Raw genomic sequence first — 8431 nt, forward strand, 5'->3', positions numbered from 1 at the left:
TTTGGTCTCATCTGACCACATCACCTTCTTCCAGGCCTCTTCTGAGTCGTCCAGGTGGTGAATGGCGAACTTCATGCGGGCCTGTACATGTTTCTTCTTGAGCAGGGGGACCTTGCGTGCGCTGCAGGATTTCAATCCATGACGGCGTAGTGTGTTACCAACCGTTTCTTTTGTAACTGTGGTCCCAGCTGCCTTCAGTTGATTCATCAGTTCCCCCCTTGTGGTTTTGGGATGATTCCTCACCGTTCGCGTGATCAGGGACACCCCACGAGGCGAGATCTTGTGTGGAGGCCCAGACCGAGGGAGGTTGGCGGTGGTGTGGTGCTTCTTCCATTTCCTGATAACTGCACCGACAGTTGATCTTTTCTCTCCAAGTTGCTTTCCGATTCTCTTGTAGCCCATCCCAGCCTTGTGCAGATCAACAATCTTGTCCCTGATGTCCGTAGAAAGCTCTTTGGTCTTGCCCATGGTGCTGATGTTGGATGCTGGATGTTTGGGTGTTGACAGGTGTCTTTTATACAGGTAACGAGGTGAGGCAGGTGTATTTGATGTAGATAATTGGTTGGGATTGGGGCTGTGTCTTAAAGAAAGACTAACTGGCTTGTAGGAGCCAGAATACTTGCTGTTTGGTAGGGGGTCAAATACTTGTTTTTCCTCATCAGATGGTTATCAATTTTTATAAATTCATATGATGTGATTTTCTGGAATTTTCTTTGGGATTCTGTCTTTCACTGTTAGAATGTACATTTGATTAAAATTATAGATCGTTGCATTCTTTGTAAGTGGGCAAACCTGCAAAATCAGCAAGGGGTCAAATACTTATTTCCCCCACTGTACATACAAAACGTATGTAGCTGACCCTAAAGCTACTCATTTATGCATGACAAAACATTACCTCACATGTGTCTTCACTGCAAACTGCCTTGCAAAAGCTTGTTTCGGCTGAAGTAAGTATTACGAGTTTTGGAGTTCTTTTAAATCTCGGGGGAGAAATGAAAACAAACTCTTTATCTAAAGCCGACGACCTTTCACAAGGCAAGAAAACTGGTTTCAAGGAAAAGACAAGGGAGTACTTGATGAACTTCCTCATGTAAACTTACTGAATCTTTTGACTGGACAACACATCATAATTACCAAGAAGAATTCTTTCCTCTACATATGGTGTCTCCATCTGGAGAGTGTGATACAGAAGACAGCTAGTTATGTAGCTCTTCAAATAACTCTACAGTTGCCAGGTACATCTGCAACCTAACAAAGTGTACACAGCAGTATTCTTTACTATTTACAGTGTGCCTGTACACGGTTTATTTCAGTTCAGGTGTGTACCCTTCTGTGGACTTATTAATGTCAGTAATATCACATATTGTTTTTTCTCATTTTAATATAAATCTCACTTTTAAACACATAGAATATTTGTACTTGTATTTGTATTTCATTTGTTTTTCTTTACCTCAAAAGGCTACTGCAGCTGCTATTTTTCACACATCAGTGATATATTACATGCCTTTAAAATGTTTCACTCATGCACTTAAACAATATTTACTGTTTTTATAACGTTGATGTTGTGTAATTTTTTATAGTGTATAAGCTAATTCTTTTTTTGCTATTTCTTTTTAATTTTTCCCTGCAGCAGCAGACTGAAACCCTCACAAGTATAACTGAAACGCATAATATACATTTTTAAACATCACATCATAATTGTCAAATGATACCTTCATATGCCTGTAAAGAATTACAAGTGTGGCTGAAATCAGGGGCAGTCTTCGTTTCAAGTTAATAGCAATGCTGACATTACTCTGGGTTAGTAGCACTCTTGTTGATTGTCTTGTTAATGAGGTTATTTCTTCAGTCAAAGTGTTCTTATTTCTACTTTACTGGCTGGTTTTTGCAGTGATTTTTGCACAGTCTGCGACTACATGAAATACTTAAACCTTCAAAGCAACTCTGTACTGTAAGAACAGCACTCTCCATTGCGCTCCATTAAAGTTCTGTAGTTTTGTGCCTTAAAGCGATCTAGTACAATTCAGCCCAGTTGCACAAAATATGAAACATAGTTCTCAATCTTTTCAATGCTAGTCTTATTTGTATAAAATGATCTATTAACTGTGCCAATATAATTATATCCTTTTTATTGGTATCAAAACATAAACATAGCACTTAAAAGTTGTATTTTTTTATTTCACCTCCCTGTCTGTGCTATCTACTGTAGATCAGAACCCTTTCTTCTTAGAGTCGTATGGCAGGAAGCCAGATACTGCACAGATGACCTTTATAAGTTAAACTTAATGCAACTTCAAGCTTTTGGCAATAATGGGAGTTGTACCTGGTCACTACGGACACAGCTTTATTTATAGAAAGGCTACAGTATCATTTAATAAATGGCTGGACCTAGAAACAGCACTCTTATTTCTAAACTCTGAAATTGTACTGTAGAGGTCAATTTCCAAAATACTGTCTCTTTTCTCATGATGACGTAATTAGTGAAGGTCTTGGCTCCCTTGTCTTCTCCCTCTGGAGTAAAATTAGTCATGTTATCCGATATGTATTGAACCAAGATTGTAGAAGTAATATGTGTAAATTATTGGGGTTTTTCAAATTGGACTTGTGCTCTGATTGAAGATGGAATTCAAGCAAAACTGTACAGTAGTTCAGATTAATAGCCATGTGTAGCAGACCAGGCGGTGAGGCTCAGAGCCAACTTTCCCTTCTGCTCACACGGACAGGGCCAACAGCCAATTAAAGCCCTTGTTCAGGTTTTAGGCCAATTAGAGCCATTGGTATGACCACAGCACAAGTATGAAGTATTGGTCAGTGCTTTTAGCCCAAACTCCAGTTTCAAATACAGGACTGAATGTGGTTAGTCAGCTTTGCTTCTTGCTTCTCATAGACTTCTATTTAAAACAACTATTTACTTTGTCAATTATCTACACCATATTATACTGTGTGCGTATTGTATTGAGGCATGAGGTCAAATATGCTAAATAACACACAGTGGGGCATTTTACATCCCAACAACTGAACGTTAAGACTTCATTTTAGTACATATAAAGAAACATTACTTGCAAATTAGCTGTATATCACAGTCTCTGTACATGATGGTCATGTTGAGTTGGCTCATCCTGCTCTGTCCTGTTGTGGACAAGCACAGGTCAAGGCTTTTAGCCAAGAGAGGAGAGGAGAGCCATCAGTCAGCAGCTTGAGCTAATAAGACCCTCTGCTCTACAGTCGGAGCCAGACAGAGAGGTCAGGCTGGGGTCAGTTGGTCAAGACTGGGGTCAACTGTCAACAGACTCCCTCAGTGACCAGCAGTAATGAATGTCACACACACATACACGGACTCACACACACTATCTAATGACTTGCAGGCCTGTACCCAACAGTGACCAGTGACTGTGACTGATTCTCTCTGCTGCCCAGACCTTCATTTCATTTCATTTCACATGGCCTGCACTGATTTGATTGAGCAGCTAGAAAAGCTGGTTGGAAAGAGCTCCAGACATCTTAATAATGCACTCAGCAACAGGCACTTTGTAAGTGTGCAAACCCCACAGTGTGAGATCTATGTGTGATTACTTGCATGAACTAAGTACATGCTCACAGAAATCAAAACAAGATGAAAAAATTATAAACGGTGATGTTCTGTGAAGACGAGCGGAGAGGGTTTAGTTTGATGCTAATCTTTTTCTCCCTCCTTCAGGTGGCCTCTCTCAATAACACATCACAGATTCAAGCGGCATAAAAGAGCAATCACAGAACAATTTAACCTCTCCTGCTTCTGTGCTCGCACTCTTCGGCGCGTTTGACGCCACAGTAGAAGTGGCAGTAACTGACGATTCACAAAGCTCCCACTCGACAAATTCCTCACAAATGATAACTTTCAGGCCCCCTAGCGATAAAGTAATTTCTCCATCTCTCCTGTTGGGGGCTTGGGGGATGGCAGAGGGCTGTGATAATCTCATAAACAGAAGCTGTGTAGATATGGGCCATCTATTATGGCCGGGAACAGTAGCGTAGATAGCAGCATTTATTATCTGAGACAGCAGACAATACATTCTCATTCTGTGATACTACTGCTGACAGACACAGAGTGATCCATCTTCACCAACCGAGCGCAGAGAGAGAGGAGGGAAGAGAGAGGGAGCGACAGATGGGGAATGAGAGAGGTACAGAGAGTGAGACGAGAAGGACAGCAAAGAGACTAAGAGGGAGTGAGGGCGACAGAGTTAGTGTGTGTGGAGAGAGGTGTGAAGAGAGGGAGAACATGTAGAGGAGAATTATCATTGCTCTGCTGTGCATTAGCTTTGCTTCTGTGGTTATAAACAATCAGACATACTGTATGCATGCACACAGACACACACAGAGGGGCTTTTCCACTGGTTGATGTAGCTGACAGGTCACCAGTTTGCTGTTGCCTGAGGCTACAGCTAAATAAATAAGTAGGTAGATACAGCGGTTTTATTGCCAGGCTGTTATTTTACTGCTAATACTAATATTTTAGTATAAACCAGCTGCCCACCCAACCTCTGTCTGACATTCATTCAGACTGTTTGAAGTGGTGCCCATAAAGCCTTACAGGAATCCTATGCACATTACAAGCACACTGTGAGTGTGTTACAACAAAAGGAATGTGCAAGACTTTAAGTTCAAGGTGTTGACTAGTTTATGATGCATCATTTGTAATAATGATATTTAGCTGAATGTAAGTATTTGATATTTGCAGGATGACTTTCACCTCACCTTTAATGGCCTTGTCTTTGGTACAGCAGGGAAAAAAGCGTCTGGTGCACAGTGTCAGCCACGCAACATACAGTACAGGCAGACATATCATCTGCTTGTAATGTATCACAATGCTCCTAAAATGAAGCGCTTATTTAAAAACGTAACCTTCAAAAAACTGTTGGAAATTTTGGGAAATAAGCTCATTCGCTTTCTTTCAGAGAGTTAGATGAGAAGATCACTTTCATGTTTATGCATTAAGTATAAACCTAGAGTCAGGAGCTTGTCTGTCCGGAGGTAACAAAAATCCACCCACCAGGACCTCTAAAGCTCCCTAATTAATATGTTATATCTCTTGTTTAATCTGGTCACAAACAGAAAAGTAATTTTTTTGTGGTTTTATGAGGAGTTTGCTATAACTACGCGTTAATGAACAATCATTTATCCATCCGCTCAGAACTTCTGTGCAGAGTCTGGGAAGTCACTGCACCCATTTGTTTTGTTGCCAAGAAATAAATACAGCATGTAACGCCTCCAAAAACCACAAACTGTTGACGTTGGTCAGGCTGATTGGCGTATTTTTCTAACTTTGGACACAACCAGGCTGCAGTAGCTGTTAAGCTAATCACCTCCAGCTCCGATCTTCTAACGAGAAAGAAAACAAAGTCCATCCATCCATCCATCGTCAACCGCTTATTCTGCGTACAGGGTCGCGGGGGGGCTGGAGCCAATCCCAGCTGCCATCGGGCGAAAGGCGAGGTGCACCCTGGACAGGTCGCCAATCCATCGTAGGGCCACACATACACGAACAACCATTCACGCTCACACTCACACCTAAGGACAATTTAGGGTCACCAATCAACCTAGGCCGCATGTCTTTGGATGGTGGGAGGAAGCCGGAGCACCCGGAGAGAACCCATGCAGACTGGGGGAGAACATGCAAACTCCACACAGAAAGGCCCGGGACAACAGGGGTTCGAACCCACAACAGTGCTAACCACCGCGCCGCCCCCACTGGTAAACAATACACTTTTAATTTATCCTTGCAGGTTTGTGGCATCCATGAGTAGTGATGTTACAGAAGACACGGATGTCTTGGCAGTAAAGCTGCATCTTCAGAGAGAAGGAGCAGAAAGAAAGAAATAAGTAAACAAACTAGCATAAACAGAAAGGTAATAAAAGAAAAGTTGGCAAACAGATGATAAGGAGTGAGACAGAGTGGGGATGATGGAACAAGTCCAGGTGATATTTTTATTTGTTTCTCAAAAAATAAAATTATTTCCTCCATTAACTCAGAGGTTTTAGCACAGAGACAGTGGACTGAAAGAGAACAGGTACCAACACAGAGAAAGCTGTGGCTTATCATCAGTGTGTAATGACAGATGAGAAGAGATGCAATTAGAATGAGCCATATGGATGATCATATGGTCATTTTATAATTAGCACCATTTTAAAATAGAACACAGACTTGCATAAAACAAGGGAAAGTGGTGGTTGATTTACAAATAACTTTTAAAAGAAAGTGATTTGATGCAATTAATGAACAATGCAGACGAGGGATTTTAGGTCCATTTCAGGTCATAATCATTCATTATCATTCCGAAAGTTTTCAGACATCTTCTTAAATTGGTTAATTTGTCAAATATTACGAGTAGCCCAACCCACCAGCTAACTTCTGTATTTGCATTTTAGTGTGGCTGACCTAACAAATCAGGCACTGCTTCATCTCTTGCATCTGCTAAAACACTTTTATGGACCTTTACTTCTTTAGTGTACCAACAATTTCCTTCCCATGTTAATAATAATAATAAATTTGAGTTCTATAGTGCTTTTCAAGTCAACACACATAAAAGCAAGTGAAACAATAAAAAAATGTTTACCGTTACCAGCGACTGTTGAGTTAATGTTTAAACAAAAGAAAGTATTTTCTGTTTATTTAGTATATTTTGTAATACAATGTAAGGAATGCATTTTATATCAGGAGTTGTATCCCACAGGAGAATAGTTTATACTTGCTTCTTTTTATTATCAAAAAGTACTGTGAAATGTCACTCCAACATGGTCGTAAATCACAAACAAAGAACAGCTTTGAGGAAAAATGTTCAGGCAGAAGTGATGACAGTAAAGAAAAGAGAAGATGGGAACTCATTTTAAAAATGAAAAGCTAAAGGTGAAAGAGCCATGCCTTACAGAAGTACTAACAATTTTTATTTTATTTGTATAAACCTAAATATAATTTACTTTTGACAGTGTTGTTCCTTTGCACAGTGGAGCTCTTGCATCCTTGTGAGCTATAAAAGGTCACTGCCACACAAAACGCACAATAGTGGCGACATTTTCACATAACACTCTCCGAACACTGGGGGAAACCCTGGAGACAAACCTCGCTGCCTGTGTGTCCCAGAATTAGAAACAGTCAAGCCCTCACTCAACACTCACCTTTACAGTTCACCTTCACGTAAGCTTTCCCCACCTCATTTATGCAAATGCATTTTTTCCTTCACATATTTCCTGTCAAAAAGTATTTCTACATCATTCCTGGGGCTGTACATTCTTGATACGAATATACATCGTGTTTTTGTGTAGTCAAACTTGAATCAAATCTGCAGTCAAGTTTAATACGGTGACACATAGCGTTGTGGTGCCTCAGAGGCCTCTAGCACAAGCTATTCTCTCTGTACTGTTTCATAAAGCATAACATAACAACATCATAAAAATAGTCTCCAAAAATGAGAAAAGGCCTTAAATTTCTAAATAAAAACACATTATATGAGGAAAGTAGGATCATGTAATGGGTTCATTCATAGGTCATTTCCTTTCTTCATAACAGAAGTGTGTTAGTAAACTGTTTGCCCTCTGGAGGCATATAAAGTTGATTTAGCAGTATTGACAAAACATTAGAACATTTGAACTGTAGAGCGTTAGAATAATGTTGTCCTGCTGATGAAACATCAGGCTACAGCACCGCCTCAGGGATACATACATACATACAGGCTGTGTGTGTCTCTGTGCAAGATTTTGTGTCATGCGTGTGCCCTGCAGGGTCGTAATGTGTGTCTGTAATCATGTCAGGCACATACGTGTGTGTGTGTGTCGGAGAGACAGATTGCTTGTGTGTGAGGTGAAAATAAATCTAAGACACGAAAGTGGTGTGGATGGAATAAAAGGATGAAACCTCTGATAATAGTAGAAACATTGGAGGTGGGAGGGACACAAGAGCATTGAGCCTGCGCAATACTGGGTTCTTTTACTGATTTTCAACAGAAAGGTCTAATCCACGTTATAAACAGCGCTGGGGGCTCAGAATTAGTTTATTATTTGGAGCATTTAGTAGAAGATTTACAATGAACAATATTAGAACAAATTGCAGGATTTGTGCTCTTTATCAATTCTTTGCATTGTTATCAGTTAAATCTGCAACTGTTACATTCAGCCAGCCGAATTGCAGACACGAGTAGATGGAGGTCTCTTTAGTGATATTATTTAAACAAGGTGAGTAACTTACAAGATGCAGGCATGTGGGAAATAAACAATGTCCAAAAGTACAGAATAATCCAAACGTCTAAAAGTACAGTATAAGCCATGAAAAACTGGAGACAGACAGTTGATACACTGGAGATGAACCACCAAACATTAACCAATGCATGTGCACCAAACAGCACCTATTTATCCACTAGTCCTCCTAATTAAATACCAAAATATGTAATTTGTCCAG

The sequence above is a fragment of the Micropterus dolomieu genome, linkage group LG03 (assembly GCF_021292245.1).
Source record: "Micropterus dolomieu isolate WLL.071019.BEF.003 ecotype Adirondacks linkage group LG03, ASM2129224v1, whole genome shotgun sequence".
In the NCBI taxonomy this organism is placed as follows: Eukaryota; Metazoa; Chordata; class Actinopteri; order Centrarchiformes; family Centrarchidae; genus Micropterus; species Micropterus dolomieu.